Source organism: Sphaerodactylus townsendi, linkage group LG16 (genome assembly GCF_021028975.2).
Source record: "Sphaerodactylus townsendi isolate TG3544 linkage group LG16, MPM_Stown_v2.3, whole genome shotgun sequence".
Classification (NCBI taxonomy): domain Eukaryota; kingdom Metazoa; phylum Chordata; class Lepidosauria; order Squamata; family Sphaerodactylidae; genus Sphaerodactylus; species Sphaerodactylus townsendi.
This window is the reverse complement of record NC_059440.1, coordinates 506,981-522,884: the sequence shown is the minus strand read 5'-3', so window position 1 is coordinate 522,884 and position 15,904 is coordinate 506,981. Positions and strand designations below refer to the sequence as shown.

At 49.4% G+C, this 15,904-nt stretch overlaps 1 protein-coding gene across 2 annotated transcripts in view; it reads left to right on the top strand.

Moving 5' to 3' along the window:
* The first annotated feature begins 1,621 nt into the window (after window positions 1-1,621).
* WSCD1 (WSC domain containing 1) overlaps window positions 1,622-15,904 on the top strand; it is a 98,078-nt gene continuing 83,795 nt past the window's right edge. For both annotated transcript variants that reach the window (XM_048518754.1, XM_048518755.1), the window contains exon 1: window positions 1,622-1,847. The gene's annotated coding sequence lies outside the window, so the exon portion shown is untranslated. The remainder of the gene's footprint in view (window positions 1,848-15,904) is intronic.

Below are 15,904 nucleotides of genomic sequence, written 5' to 3'. Positions count from 1 at the left end.
AAAGACTCCATTCAGACCTGGGCCTGTGAAGCAATGACATGTTGCCTCTGAGCTTAAGCAGACCTCCTTTCCCCAAAACTGCACAGCTATAGTGGCCCTGGGGCATAATGCCCATTGGGCAAGGTGGACAGCTGCCCAGGGGGGCATCAAAATGCAGGGTTCGTTTTGGGGTATTTTTAGTGGTTTTCCATTTGTGGCCTGCAAGGGGTGCAGTTTTTAGGCTAGCGGCACCAAAATTTCAGCGTATCATCAGGAGATTCTCCTTATGCTACCCCCCAGGTTTGGTGAGGTTTGGTTCAGGGAGTCCAAAGTTATGGACTCCCAAAGGGAGTGCCCCATCCCCCATTGTTTCCAATCGGAGCTACAGTTTTGAGGGTCCATAACTTTGGATCCCCTGAACCAAACTGCACCAAACCTGGGGGGTATCATCAGGGCAGTCTTCTGATGAAACCCTGAAAGTTTTGAGACTGTGCCTTCGGAAATGTGCCCCCCCCCCCCGCTTGCAATCCCCATTGACAGCAATGCAGAAAACTCAACGCAGAACAAAGATTCTTGAGCAAATTTCTGGGATGTTCCTGCAGTGGGTGAATTTTTGGAAGTATCAGCACCAACATTTCAGTATATCATCTGGAGACTGTCCTGATGGGACCCCCCAAGTTTGGTGCAGTTTGGTTTAGGGGGTACAAAGTTATGGACCCTCAAAAGGGTAGCCCCATCTCCTTAGCAAAGAATGGGGCACCCCGTTTGAGAGTCCATAACTTTGGATTCCTTGAACCAAACTGCACCAAACAAGAGATTTATCAGGACAGTCTCCAGATACCCACGGTGCCGATACATCCCAGAAATTTGCCCAAGAATCTTTGTTCTGCATTGAGTTTTCTGCATTGCTGTCAATGGGGGTTGCAGGCTGGGAGGGGGCACATTTCTGAAGGCACAGTCTCAAAACTTTCAGGGTCTCATCAGGAGACTGCCCTGATGATACTCCCCATGTTTGGTGCAGTTTGGTTCAGGGGGGTCAAAGTTATGGACCCTCAAAACTGTAGCCCCCATCTCCTATTAGCTCCCATTGGAAACAATGGGGGATGGGGCACCCCCTTTGGGAGTCCATAACTTTGGACTCCTTGAACCAAAGCTCACCACAAATGGGGGGTAGCATAAGGACAGTCTCCTGATGATACACTGAAATTTTGGTGCTGATATGTCTAAAAATGCACCCCCTGCAGGCACCAATGTCCTGGTGCAAAAAAAAATTTGGTCGTGGTGGAGCATCCAACTCAGGTTTTGCCCAGGGCTACAGTTTGCCTCGTTAGGTCCCTGCTATAGCCTGCTGGACGGGTAAACATATAGCATTCAGGAAGGAGGAATTTCACGGCACCACAACGTCTCTTGCAAGCGGTTCTCAGTCTTGGCAAAACGTTCCCCATTCCTAGCCAGGCTCTCACCTCAATGGCGAGGTCTGCTGTACAAAAGACTGCAGCCGCGCCCGCAACGTCGCCCGGCACTTTCTGCCTCGTGACCCCCCCCCCCCCCCCCCCCCTTGGCTGCTGGGCCGGGAGGCGGGCTGGGCGGAACGGCGGCAAACCCCCTCCCCCTCGGACTGGCCCGCCCGCTGCTTAGGACCCTGGAGAGCTCCGCGCCGACGGCTGCCAGCAGCGGGCATGTGCAGAGCGGCGCCGCCTCGGCCACTGGGCGCTACAAGCAGCGGCCGGGATTCGACCGCGCAGCAGCCGAGGAGCGGCGGCGGGGCTCCGGCAGGGCAAGGAAGGCAGGCAGGCTGCAGCTGCGCGGCTGGCCGGGGGACCTTTCTCTCGCTCGCTGGGGCCGGGGGCGGCGCTGACAGGCGGCAGGTGAGTCTTGCTTTGGCTCTCGGGGAAGGCGAAGTGGGCCAGGCGGCTCTCTCTCCCTCCCTCCCTCCCTCCGCTGCGGGCGCCCAGCGGCTTTGAACGGGGGTCTCCTTGGTTGCGACGACCGCTGAAATACGGGCACAGGGGAAAGGGGGGGGGGGTTGTCGCCAGTGTTGGGAAACTAAAGACTGAGATGCCCTTCAGGGAACAGCTTGGAGCTGCCAGATTTTAAGGAGGGGATACCTAGATTTCTGGGAGGGGGTCCTTGTTTTCAGATTGTGCTCCAAAACGGCTAGTGTGGCCTGGGCCCCCTTAGAAGCACCCTCTTCCTGACATGCACAATCATCTCCCAATAATTCATAAACAACATCTTGCTCTTGGGGGGAATCACAGTCCTTCCCAAGCCGCAGACAGCCCCAGCAAGACCCCTTTGGCATCATTTAGTATATGCCGTTCTGAGAGCCCCCAGAAGCAGTTCCCATGTGGAGCGGGGTGGGGGCGGGGCGGGGGCTTCTTTATGCCTGTAGCATCAGAACCATATTGCTTTTCAACAATGACAAGAGAGGAAGGATCTCGATTTCCAGGACTTGGCATTCAAAATACAAAACAGGTTTGCTTCCTGGGATGTGTTGCCCAGGTTGCAAGTCTGAAGATCTCCCATTTCCTCTTCCTGCTTTTTATTCTAATATAGAAGACCAAATCTCTGGACACCAGAATATATTTGCCAAGCGCACCCCCGAGCAGACTCGTGTTTCTCTGAATCCCATTCTGCTTCACTCACCAATTGGTAATTTTGTCACTGACCTACCAAAACTAATATTGAGTGCAGAAGTTATGAAGGCGAGAGTATAATTCCACACCAGTGCCTTCTACCAAGGCTCTTCTGGAAGGAAGGGATGAAAGAGAGAGAGGGAGAGAGAGTTCTAAAAGTCCTCAGTTTCTTCAACTCGGGGCACTTCTCTGTCTTTGCTTCAGCTTTTCTTCCTTCCCCAAATGAACAGCTGTGGTGGTCTTCCACTGCAGGGTTTCGGAGGATGGAGGTTCACAATTCCACTTTTCATGAAAAGCATCCAACAAAGGGAGGCTGACCTCCACCCACACATTAGCTGCTGAGGGGCAACCCTGGTTCATTCCAGCAGTCTAACCAAGGCCCTGTACAGTCACTGGGAGGAGGACTCTTCTCCCAGCTGGGGGGTGAGGGCTGTACCAGGGAGGCTGGAAGCAGCAGCAGCAGCAGCAGCAGCAGCCGTGTGCCCAGGGAGTTAGCCTGAACATGGCAGAGGCAGGTTGGCCACTTTGAGTTCTTAGTCAAACAATATGCTGTGAACCTGTTTCTTCTCTCTCAATGGAAGGCCACAGCTTCGGATGTTCACCATAACTCTTCTGCCTATGTTTATTTGACCCATTTCTTTGTCCCCTTTCTGCTGTGTCATTCAAGGTGGTTGAGAAGCTTGAATATTTGTTTATGCCATAATATTTGCAATGCAAAGGGAGAAAGGGTCAAGAAAGTAACTGCAAGATAAGCAAACTTGGGGAACAGCTCCTCCACCTTCGCAAGCAGATACCCTTGATACTTTCTGCTTCCTTCTTGCATGTCCAGATCTCTTGCTGAGTCACAACTGTTGCATCCATCTTCTTTGCTCTCTTGTTTCAACGCTGTCTCTTGTCGTCATCCCCCCACCAGGAACTCCCTGAGTCTTTTCTGCTTCTGCAGTCTGCACTCTCCAGCTTCTCTAGTCACTCCCACTGAAAGTAGTTTCCACATCATCTGCCAGATGTAGAGCCCTCTGGGGAGAGGGCTGTGTGTGTGTATATATATATATATAATTTGTGTATAAAATCTGCAACTGGAGTGTTTATGTATGTGTGTCAGTGTGTGCATAAAGCAGGGGAGAGGGTTAGGAATACTTGTTTTGAATTTTATGATAAACAAAAAGATGAAACTAGCCACCAAAAATTATAAAATACATTTAGATTTTTTTAAAAAATGGGGATGATATAGGACAAAATTAAACATTTCAAGGTTACTCTTCTCAGATAATTGTGGGTTTTTTTCCAGAGATTTAGAGTGGACATCAAACAATCAGAGTTGAGAGCGATTTTGTTTAAAATTAAAATGAGGATATGAAAAAGAACTGTAAAATGAAACAGGGAGCAGAGACAGAGAGTGCTTTGATTGTGCCTGCATGGCAGCAGGTTGGACTTGATGGCTCTTGTGGTTTCTTCTAACTCTATTTTTCTATGACAGGAGGGGTGGGGGAGGATAGAGCTTTTTCTTCCTCTCCCATAACTCAGGGATATCCATCAGTAGAAAATAAAGGACAGAAAGACACATAAAAGAAATACATAATAAACCTGTGGAATTCACAGCCACAAGATGTTCATTTTAGACCATTTTTATTGGCTTTCCCCTCTCTCATTCCAAGAAATTCAAGGTAAGGTACATAAATTTCAACTCCTCCATTTTGTCCTCATTGCAGCCCTGTGAGGCTGGTTCAACTGAGTGAGAATGATGGATCACACAGTAAGTGTCATAGCAAGTGAGAGTGTGAACTCAGCCCTCCCAGTCATATTCTAACACTTGAACAAGTACACCACATGGATGTACAATGTCACAATATGTACTAGTCCGGATGGTTTTAAAGTGGAATTAAGCAAGATCATGGAGAGTAGGCCTATCCATGGTTACTAGCCATTGGTGACTCCATGTTCACAGGTAATTGTGGGTCAACAGGGAGGGGGCAGAGTGATGCCTTCTTGCCCTGGTTTTGAGTCTCTCAGAGCAGCAGAATGACTGCTGTATGGAACAGAAGCTCTCCTAATGCTGCCGCAGCTTCTCAATGTCAGGACTGCAATTCCCAGCAACCACCAGTTCCCACCTTTTTTGCAGCAGAGCGGGAAAACAAGCCAGGGAGCCATACCAGATCGAAACTAAGTGGCGATCAAGGTTCAGGCAGAGGGAAAGAAAAGGCTGATTGGTTGTTGTCTGTTTTGAAAATAAAATAAATACTGGAACTGAGGACAAGAATCCTCAGTTCCAGCACCCTGCAGAGAGGGCCAAACAAATCAGTAAAGTTCTCTTTTAAAGCTGACTTTGTCTGAGTGGTGCACAGCCTTACATTGTGCTGGAACTGTGTCAGATTCCCACAAATTGAAACAAACTCCATGTAGAGAACAGAGGTTTATTCATGATCTGAGGGACAGTTTGGAAAAGCCAAGAATGGCTTTTCCCGTGCAGTAGACAGTAATATGTTTCCACATTCCCCCCCCCCCACAACATGTGAACAACACTGAGAAAATATGCAGACAGTGAGTTAGCACAAACTGAAACCATTGTGCCTGGCCTTGGACAGCACCTGGCCAGACCGGGCAGAGAAAGACATCCCATCCCGCATCCACTGAAGGCAAGAAGCAGCCCCAAAAGCAATCCAACTACTAGGCATCCTGACGTTCCGCTTCCCCTAGAGCCCTCCTCCCGGTTTGCTTGGAAGTTCTGAATGAGTCTTGGTGCTTTGATTTTCTCTCCGTAGACCCATTCGTTACATCCAGGTAACAACCCTTTCCAGGACACCAGATACTGCAAGCGGTTACAATAGATGCATGCATCACGAATGGCAGAGATTTAATAATGCTTTTCTCCATCAATCAGAAGAGGAGGAGGAATAGTCGATTCTAGATGCCAAACATCTGGAGACGTCGTCTTCTTCAGTAGGCTGCTATGGAAAACAGGGTGAATTTTCTGCAATTCTTTTGGTAAATTCAGTTCAGCAGTGACTGCATTGATAACACAAACAATCTTGAATGGTCCAATATATTTATTTAGTCAGTTTATGGATGTCACAAAGGCTTTTGGTGGAAAGGTAAACCATATCTCCAACCACTAAGGGGAAGTCTCGCCGATGTTTATTAGTTTGATGTTTGTAAGCATCCTGCGCCTTTCATAGTGCTTTCAATATGGGGGGCCACCCATCTGCTATCTGTTAAATTCAATCCTTGAGCTCAGGAGCAGCTGAATCCCCTTGTGGCAAGAAGGGCAAAGGTTTAGCAAACCCACCAGAGACCATTTCAAATGGTGTATTCCCCGTACTACTGTGGACAGATTTTTGTACGTGTACTCCGTGTAGGGCAGCAGATCGACCCAGTTATCCTGCTGATAGTTCACATAGCACCTGAGGTACTGCTCCAAAGTCTGATTAGATTGCTCCAATTCCCCGTCCATTTGGGGATGATACGGAGAGGATGGAGCTTGCTCCACATTCAGAAGCTTCAAAAAAGAACACCAGAATTTGGAAACGAACTGGCTTCCTCTGTCCGAAATGATCTTATCTGGGGCAGAATGTAGACAGTAAATATGCTGAATAAACATTTTGGCTAATTTCTGAGCAGTGGGAATGGGTGTGCAGGGAATAAAATGTGCCTCTTTGGAAACATCTGGGCATGTCATGGCTGAAGGACCACTATCCCAAGATTCAGTGGGCCCAGCGGATGGTGACTTTCACTGATCCCCCTTGTGGGGATCACATGGGGACTCCCCCTACTTCACCCTCAAGCTCTGCCAACTATGCTGCAGCATTGCAACCCCTGTTATACTGGAACCCTATTGGGACTTACAACAGGTATTTGAAGAAGGGGAATGTAATGCGTTGCCTACCCACCCACCCCCCATCGTGATACAGACTGTAAAATTGAACTGGTACCAAATTCCAAAATGCCCAAGGGCCACCTTTATCCAATGAGCCCTATGGAGGATGCTGCCTTATGCGACTCTTTGTAAAAAAAAAACTTGGCCCCATCAGTTGCCTGTCCATTTGATTAAAGAAAAGGGTTGCCGGAGGGATACAGTCTCTAGTCCAAGTCCCTCCACTACATTCGGGTGCATTAAACAATGAGAGCAATCCAAGTCCACTAGGGCTTGCACCATCATTCTTGTGCCTCGGGGTCCATTGGACAAAATTAACAGCAGAATAATGGGATCACTCACCAGCCCGGTGACATCCTGAGCAGTTTCTTGGGTGGCTTTTGCAAAACTTTTGTAATCCTCAGGGGAACATTTGTAATCCGGGCTCTGCGGTCAGAGCAAGACGAGCTAATCCTGTCTTTGGCTTGGCGCCTTTGGCTCCCGGTTTGGTTGGTGGTGGCTGCAGCCAAATGGCCCTCACCCCCACAGTGAAGGCACAAGCTGGGGCGACAACGACTAGTGTTTCAGCCTCAGAGATCTGTTGACAGGGTGGACCTTTATGGGTCGGTTTTTGCGCCTGCAGATCCTCCAAGATGAGCTGGGGTAGATTTAGTTGTCAGGACATTGGCTTTTTGCATCTGCACCTCGGACAGGCCAGCCAGAACAATCCACTCCATAAAGGTTTTGCTGTTATCCCACAGCAACACCCACTTCAGCAACTTGGGATGGAGGACTTGTTTGAAGGCACAGACTTTCACCGGGTCATCCCAATCTGGAATCTTGCTAGCCATGGTATGAAACGTTTCCACAAATTCCACATAGGAAGTGGCGTCTTGGCGTATTCGCATGAGTTCCTTTTTTGCCTGTTTCCCAACAAAAGGACTCTCAAAACACCATCTTAAGGCCATCATGAATTCTTGAAAGTTACGTAGTTCCACAGCCCCGCGTTGGAATAGGCCCACGTACCACACAGCAGCAACTTCATCCAGCATAGCCCCTACCTCATATACTCGCTCAGTATCATTTCGATACTGCCTATCACATTGTTGCATATGAGCACTGACCTGCACCAGGAATGCTGACAGCCATCCCTGGGCACCATCAAAACGTACATTGAGTCTCGCATGGCGCTTATATGGTGGTAGGGGTCCATATGGGTAATATTGCATCGGCAGTCCTCCTGGAGGAGCGGCCGGTCCAGGCCGTGGTGGTGCTAGAGCCGGAAGCGGGGGAACTCCTCCACCCACTGCCCCTGGGGCCAGTGCCTCTGGCTGCACTGTATGTGCAGGCTGAGCTTGCTGAACAGCTGGTTGAGTAGCTACCACTTGTTGGGTGAGCTGGGCTAGTTTTGCAGGCTGGCCTTTTTGCACTTGTTACACCGGTTGTGCGATTTGGCCAATTGGTGGCAGCTGTAGAGCCAGGGCCTGTTCAAGACAGGCATCCTCTCTGGCATCCCTGGAGTTATCCGCCACTCAACCGACAGCCAAATGCAAATTCTCTATGTCCTGTTCCATGCTTTGTATGGCACAGTGATATTCCATCCGTTTCGTGTCCCATGCCATTTCTCATGAATGGAAAAGTCTCCACATCTTAGATGCAGCAGCCCCTTCCAATGACCAGGGTCCAGTTGTCCTATTCCAGACAAGCAGAGAAGAATCCCACCCCTGGCTGCCGATGCTCCCACCAGGATCCAACCACGGCAGCTCAAATCCACTGGTGGGTCATTTATGGCATAGTGTTACTCCGCTGCCCTTCTGCAACAGAGCTGTGAGGAACACCTGTGGCTGGCTCATCCTCAGCAATCAGAGTAGAAACAGACACCCCACCTGTAGCCCCCGCATTGAGATAGGGGTCAGTTCCCAAAAGGTCTGTAAGATCCGATTGTCCTGAGCGACCTGACTGGCCCAATTTCAAAAAGTCCAAGATGGGCTCTCCCTCAATGAACTCTTTCACTGACTGCTCCATTGATGGATCAAAGGGAGAAACGTGTAGTCCTTGAAGAAATGCAACTCCAAGAGACAAAACATGTGCAACTTCAGCTACTGATGCGGGCATGAAGTTCAGCATGAAATAGGGATTCTTGGCTTAATGTCAGATCCCCACAAATTGAAACAAACTCCATGTAGAGAACAGAGGTTTATTCATGATCTGAGGGACAGTTTGGAAAAGCCAAGAATGGCTTTTCCCACACAGTAGACAGTAATGTGTTTCCACATCCCCCCCCCACATGTGAACAGCACTGAGAAAATATGCAGACAGTTAGATAGCACAAGCTGAAACCATTGTGCCTGGCCTTGGCCAGCACCTGGCCAGACCGGGCAGAGAAAGACATCCCATCCCCCACCCACTGAAGGCAAGAAGCAGCCCCAAAAGCAATCCAACTACTAGGCTAGCACCATCAAAATTTCAGGGATTTGTTGGGAGACACTCCTGATGATACCACACTGGTTTTGTGAAGTATGGACCAGGGGGTCCAAATTATGGACTCCCAAAGGGGATGCCCCATCCCCCATTGTTTCCAATGGCAGCTAATAGTAGATGGGAACTACACATTTGAGGGTCCATAACTTTGGACCCCCTGAACCAAACTTCACCAAACCTGGGTGGCATCATTAGGAGAGTCTCCTAAAAATACCCTGAAAGTTTGGTGCCACTAGCTTAACAATTGCACCCCTGACATCAGGCACCCCCCCCCCCAATTTCCCCAGATTCTCCTTTTAAATCCACCTCCTTCGGCATGGATTTAAAGGGAGAATCTGGGGTCCCCAGTTTAAACATTGAAAGTGATTCTTTTTCAGGGTGGGGGATAATCCACCACAAAACAACATCACTTTTAATGTTGTTTTAACTGGGGACCCCAGAATCTCCCTTTAAAGTGAAAAGGAGAATCTGGGCTCCCTAGTTAAACACAATTGAAAGTGATGCTGTTTGGGGGTGGATTCCAGCATCACAGCAGCAACCCATTGGGGGGCACAAAACTCAGATTTTGCACAGGCCTCCATTTTCCCTAGCTACGCCTCTGCCCCTAGTGGGAGCAGAAGGGGTTTCCAGCTGCCGGCTGGGAACCCAGCTGGTGGGGGGATGGGGGAGGGTGGGGCAAGAGAGTCAGCCATCCACGGCCTCAGAGAGCTTCTTTTATAAATACTGAGGCCAGGGGTGGGGCTTGGGGAGGTGTGGCCATGCCCCCAGGGGTGGGTGAGGGCCTGGCCCTGCCCCCTGAACCCCCCCATAAAAATCTATACCTACATCCCTGGGTCACCCTCTCCCTCCTGGGATCCCAAACCCAAACCTGTACCAAGGCCCTCATTGACTCAGGCTGCTCTAGGTGCCTGATCCACCCAGACTCAGTGGAGGCATTTGGGCGTAAAGTCACTGGGAGGGGCCCTTTCCACCCACAAGTCTGAACCAGTCGTGGTAATGGTTTTGGGACACAGGAACAGTGGCAGTTCATTGTGGCCAAGCTAGGCAGCTACCCCCAAGTACTAGGAATGCCCTGGCTCACGCACCATGTTCTGGTCATCAAGTGGTCGGAGCATATCATCTGCCTTCCCAACCTTCCCAGCAGACCCCCATCCGAGACCACTCCCCCTCCCTCGAGCCACTTGGAAAATGACAGTCGGCTTTGGGTGGGCTCCCTAACAGCCCTGCAGCCTCAAGTCCCCACCCTCCTGGCCCCCTATTGTGACCTGGCAAAGTATTTGACGAGGAGGAGTGTGATCTCCTTCCACCCCACCATAGTACCGACTGCTCGATCGAGCTAATCCTAGGGGCCCAGCTCCCCAAAGGGAAATTCTATCAGATGAGCCCCCGTGAGCTGGTAATGCTGCGGGAGTTTATCAATAAGAACTTAGCAAGGGGTTTCATCAGGGCTACCAAGTCCCACATGGGCACCCCCGTTCTTTTCTGGGGAAAACCCTCCACTTGTGCACAGACTAAAGGGGCCTAAATGGGTTTTCCCTAAACAACAAATACCCTCTACCGTTGATCAAGGACTTGTTGGGACACCTCTCGAAAGGCAAGGTGTTCACAAAGGTGCCCCCCTATGAGAGGCATATTTCAGAGTCCGCATTGCTGAGGGACAAGAACACCTTATTGACTTTCATACCCCCCTGGACCAGTTTAAGTATCTCGTAATGCCCTTCAGCCTCCATGGGGCCCCGGGGGTTTTCATGAATGTCATCAACGTGGTCCTCCACAATCTGCTGTTTAAAGGGGTGGTCGTTTATCTGGACAATGTACTGATCTATTCTGATAATGTCCAGTCACACATCAAACTGGTGCGTGAGGTGCTTCGCAGACAGCATGAACTCTATGCCAAACTGTCCAAATGTGAATTCCACCGGCAGCATGCAGACTGTTTGGCTATCGGATCTCAGGGCAAAGGACTGAAATGGACCCAGACAAAGTGCGAGCGGTGGTGTATTGGCCGGTCCTGCACACTCGCAGGCAGCTGCAATCCTTTCTGGGTTTTCTGAACTTCTACAGAGACTTCATCCCCGATTTTGCCAGAGTGGCCCTTCCCCTCACAGACCTCCCTCATACAAAAGGTGCCGGGGTGGGCGGGGCCAAGCCAGGGGCTCCCCTAGCCTGGACAATGAGTTGCCAGGTGGCATTTCAAAAACTTAAAGGGACTTTTACCTCGGAACCGGTTTTGGTGCATGCCGACCCGAGCAAGCAGTTTATTTTGCATGTCAATGGATCGAGTGTCACATTGTGGGCTGCCCTGCTTCAACGGTGGGAGGACGGGAAGCTTCATGCTTGTGCATACTTGTCCGTAAGTTTTCTGGCCCAGAACTGAATTGGACAGTAGGTGACAAGGAAACCAGTGCTATCCGCAGGGTGGTGGTGACCTGGAGACATTGGTTGGAGGGGGCCCAACACCCTTTTGAGGTATGTTCTGACCACACAAACTTGGCCTACTTCAAAACGCCCAGCAAGCTCAGTGCTAAACAGCTTTGTTGGGCCAATTTTTTTTACTAGGTTTAACTTCACCCTTAACTGTTTCCCGAGGAAGAGCAACTGCCTTGCAGACACCCTGTCCCAGCTCCCAGATTCTGCGCTCACCGATCCACGGCCCACCAGTACTATTTTCTCCCCCTCCCACCTTGGACTCCAAGTGGTCACCCGTAGTCAGGCGCGGCAACAATGACAGTAAGAAAAATGCAGCAGACCACAGCTAATGATAGTACATGAAAGGGCATTCATAAAGAAACAAAAATCAGCATATTGATTCGTCTCTACTCAAAGCTGTTGTCTATGTTCTTCAGTGCCTCTGAATTGCTCTTATCAGAAAGACAGAAGTTGAAGAACATTCATTTTAAATTCAAAACCTTTCCATCTACTTATAAAAATCAGGTCTCAAATAGGATATGAATTTACAGTGAATGGGTTTCTTCCATGGGGTTGGTTGGAGTCAGCGCCCATCAGGGATTGGGTGGGATATAAATCCAACAAACACACAAACACAACAACAACAATAATAAAGGAAGGAAGGAAGGAAGGAAGGAAGGAAGGAAGGAAGGAAGGAAGGAAGGAAGGAAGGAAGGAAGGAAGGAAGGAAGGAAGGAAGGAAGGAAGGAAGGAAGGAAGGAAGGAAGGAAGGAAGGAAGGAAGGAAGGAAGGAAGGAAGGAAGGAAGGAAGGAAGGAAGGAAGGAAGGAAGGAAGGAAGGAAGGAAGGAAGCTGGAGACTAAGAGAAAAGGATGGCTGGAATGCAGCTGGAATCTCTGCTGATGGAGATCCATTTCTGAAATGGACATTTTGTGTATCTCTGCTCCCTCTGCAGCCTCAAAATGTTTACCAAACCTCTGCTCTTGGGTGGCCCCAGGATTAGCATTAGATCTACGGTGGAAGGGAAAGATCAGCAAAACTCTCCACTGTTTCATTAGCAGTCATCTGCCACTGGACCCAGCCACATCTTTCATAATGACCACATAATGACCTTCATGGGTCTCCTGTATCAGGAAATGTCTCAGTTCAAGCACCCATCAGTGAGGTGGCTCCCCTTCCCAGTTGAAGGAGGTGCAAGCATTTGTCAGGGTGTGTAAAAAAAAGAACAATGTAGGTTCTGAATGAGATGCAGAGAGAGAGAGAGAGAGAGAGAGAGAGAGGCCCCTTCCGCACAGAGGCGGAAGGGGTCGGGTCGGCGTAACCCACGCCGACCCCACAATGCTGGGACGACGGTGCAGAGCTGCTTCGCCCGTGCGTCAGAGGCATTCTGACCAGTCCCTTGAGCGGCCCTCCCGGCTTACGTCGCCCCGGGAGGCCAGGACTACGCCCCCCCTGCCCCTCTTGCGCCGGCGGCTCCAGGAGTCGCCCAGGGGGCAAAGGGGGCATGTCCCAAGGCCTCGGCGACGCGCCGGAGGGCCGCAGGACTGGTGAGTCGCCCGGTGGGGGGGAAGGCGCTTGGAAGCTGCTGCCGTTCGCACGGCAGCGGTTCCAAGCCAGTGTTTCCAAAAAACCATGCTGGGGAAGCGTGGTTTGGAAACGCCGGCTTCGCACCGGTTGGGAGGCGTGAGGGCGGCGTGGCTGCGCAGCAGCTGTGCCCCCTGTGCGAATGGCGGCCTGGGGACAGCGTTTTTGCCGTCCCCAGGCCGCCATATTCCGCCCGTGCGGAAAGGGCCAGAGAGAGAGAGACAGCGCGTGCTACTGTTGTGAGTTGACAGAAGCACCTTGTGGATACAAGATCTCCTCTCTGGAGATCTAATGTGGAAGTAATGGATCTACTGCCCTGCAAAAGTTCTTCTGTGCTTCTGGCTGAATATTTGTTCTGACTGAATATTTGTAATTAAAACCAATGCTGCAAAAACAGTAAATGATTTGGGTTCTCTCTCCTCCAAAGGAATCCCATCCAAGAGAGAAGTGCTGCCCCAGAGTAGGGTGGCCAGATAAGAACTTCTCCTTCTGTCTTCTTTAAGCACTCTGCCTATTCACAGACAAACACATTCAAGTCCAGGAGTACCTCAGAGACAGGGAATAAGCTTTGGAGACACCAATTAATTCTTGCAAGCCCATTCCCTGAAAACTGTCTTGTTCTCTTAGGTGCTTCTGGACTCAAATTTAACTTTTCTACTGCAGACCAACATGGTTGCCCATTGAAACTATCTTAATAGTAACCAAAAAAAAGATTCCTTTCTCCCCTGGAAACACTTAAGATGCATGTAGATGTTCTGGAATATCCATTCATGGGATTCTTGAATAGGCAGATAACAGGGGATTAGATTGGGTAACATTTGGAGCACTTCTAAGGAGGGTGAGCATTTGCATTGATATCTTGATATCCTGCTTTTCCCCCTAGTTCGGTGGCTTTGCAGCAGAAAATGGCTTCCCCTTTTGCCATTTTCTTACAACAGTCTGTGGTGTTGCTTTCAGAGAACTTATTGCTGGGGAAGGTAGACCAGGCAGAGTTTGTGATGGGCCCAAGGAGGCTACTCAGTGACCTCTCATAGTCAAAATGGAGATTTGAACTCCTGTCTCCCAGGATCCTAGTTCACCATTATATCCACTACGCCACACTCTCAAGTGACCCTAATTTTGTTTAACTGGGTCTTTGATTATTTGTCTTAAATCTATCTTCATCCACTTCCTCCATCCAATGGGAATAGCCTAAAAAGGGGGAAATAGCTTGGCCTGTCCCTCCTGTTTCATCACAGGTGTGTGTGTGTGTGTGTGTGTGTGTGTGTGTGTGTGTGTGTGTGTGTGTGTGTGAGAGAGAGAGAGAGAGAGAGAGTGAGAGAGTGAGTGAGTGAGTGAGTGAGTGAGTGAGTGAGTGAGTGAGTGAGTGAGTGAGTGAGTGAGTGAGTGAGTGAGTGAAGTGGATTGTCTTTGATCAGAAAATATAATCAAGGAGTAGGACAGTGTGGCTTAGTTTTTAGAATTGAGGATTTGGGTTGGGTTCAGATTTTACCATGACACTCGTTGGGTAACTTAATATCAGTGACTCTTTCTCAGCATAAATAATCCTTACAGGGTGTTTGTAAAGGTACAATGGAGAGGCAAAGAGACCTGTTTATGCTCCTCCTTGGAAGAAGTATGGAACAAACTCTTGGTGAGGAAGAGTTAAGACGCTCCATCACGGTCCAAGCACAAGCCATAGGACTGCCAAGCCACTCTTGCCCTTTGCCAGTGCCAGGAAGACTTGTGCCTCATTCTCCCAGTGTCAGGACTGCTTTGGTCCTTGGGTGTTCTGCACCTTTCTTAAGCTAAGCAAACCTGTTTCTGATCAGTTCCTGGATGGGAGACCTTTGGAGAACACTGCCTATGCCAGCATGAGGCAGTGCTTTGAGTGTCAAACTGGGATCTAGGAGACCTAGGATCAATTCCCCCTCCCCCCATGCTATGGGAGCTTGCCGGGTGAGCAGGGACCAGTCACTCTCCATCTAGCCTACCTCATAGGATTGTTCTGGGGATAATATATCTTCATGACCGTCTTACCCCATATGTCCCAATTTGCTGGTGGTCCCTTGCCCCTCAATGATGCGGCTGGCCTCAAATCGGGCCAGGGCCTTTACGGCTCTGGCCCCTGCCTGGTGGATCACTCTTCCATCAGCTGTTAGGGCCCTGCATGAGCTCTGTGAGTTCCGCAGGGCCTGCAAAATGGAGTTGTTCCACCGGGCCTTTGGGGAGGCTGGCCACGGATTGCCTGCCCCCTCTTGACACCCCTGTACCTACAGCATTGCCAGTACTGCAGTCTATCATCTTCGGCACTTCTCGTCCCCTCCCAGCCTTGGGATCAGACCCCATAAATACATAGATAACGTACTTTCAATTTTATTTGATGTGGATGCTGCTATGTAAATTTTAAGGGTTTTAATGTTAAATGTCTATATTTATATCTATTGTTTTATCAGCCTTGTTATGGGCCCTGTACCCACCACTCAGAGCCCTCCGGGGTTGAGCGGTCAATGAAGTATAATCAATCAATTAATCAATCAATTAATCAATCAATCAATTAATTAATTAATTGGGGGAAAAGGAGAACAATATAAGCTGCTCTAGGGCCCCATGGTGAAGAAAAGTAGATTACACTAATATACCTAACCAACTAACTAAAAAGTATGATGGAGTGGAGTTTCTTGGTGGAAATATGGAATTCATGGAACAAAACCAGGAAGTATTCTCTGTGTAGTGTTGGTGATTTGTATGGGGGACTGGGTGGGAAGAAGGTCTATTGATGTATTTCTCAAGGCTATTCTGATGAGAAATTTGTCCAATGATGGCTTCATCTGTATAGAGTCTTAGCATCTCCTCAAAACAGAGGTAGGCTGAACAAACACGCATTTCGGTGACTTAGAAAGATGAAAAGTAGGATGCATCTGAGATTTGCCTGATCTTGAATTTCTCTCCAGATTCTTGGATATCGAATTACTTGTTCTCCTTTCCAA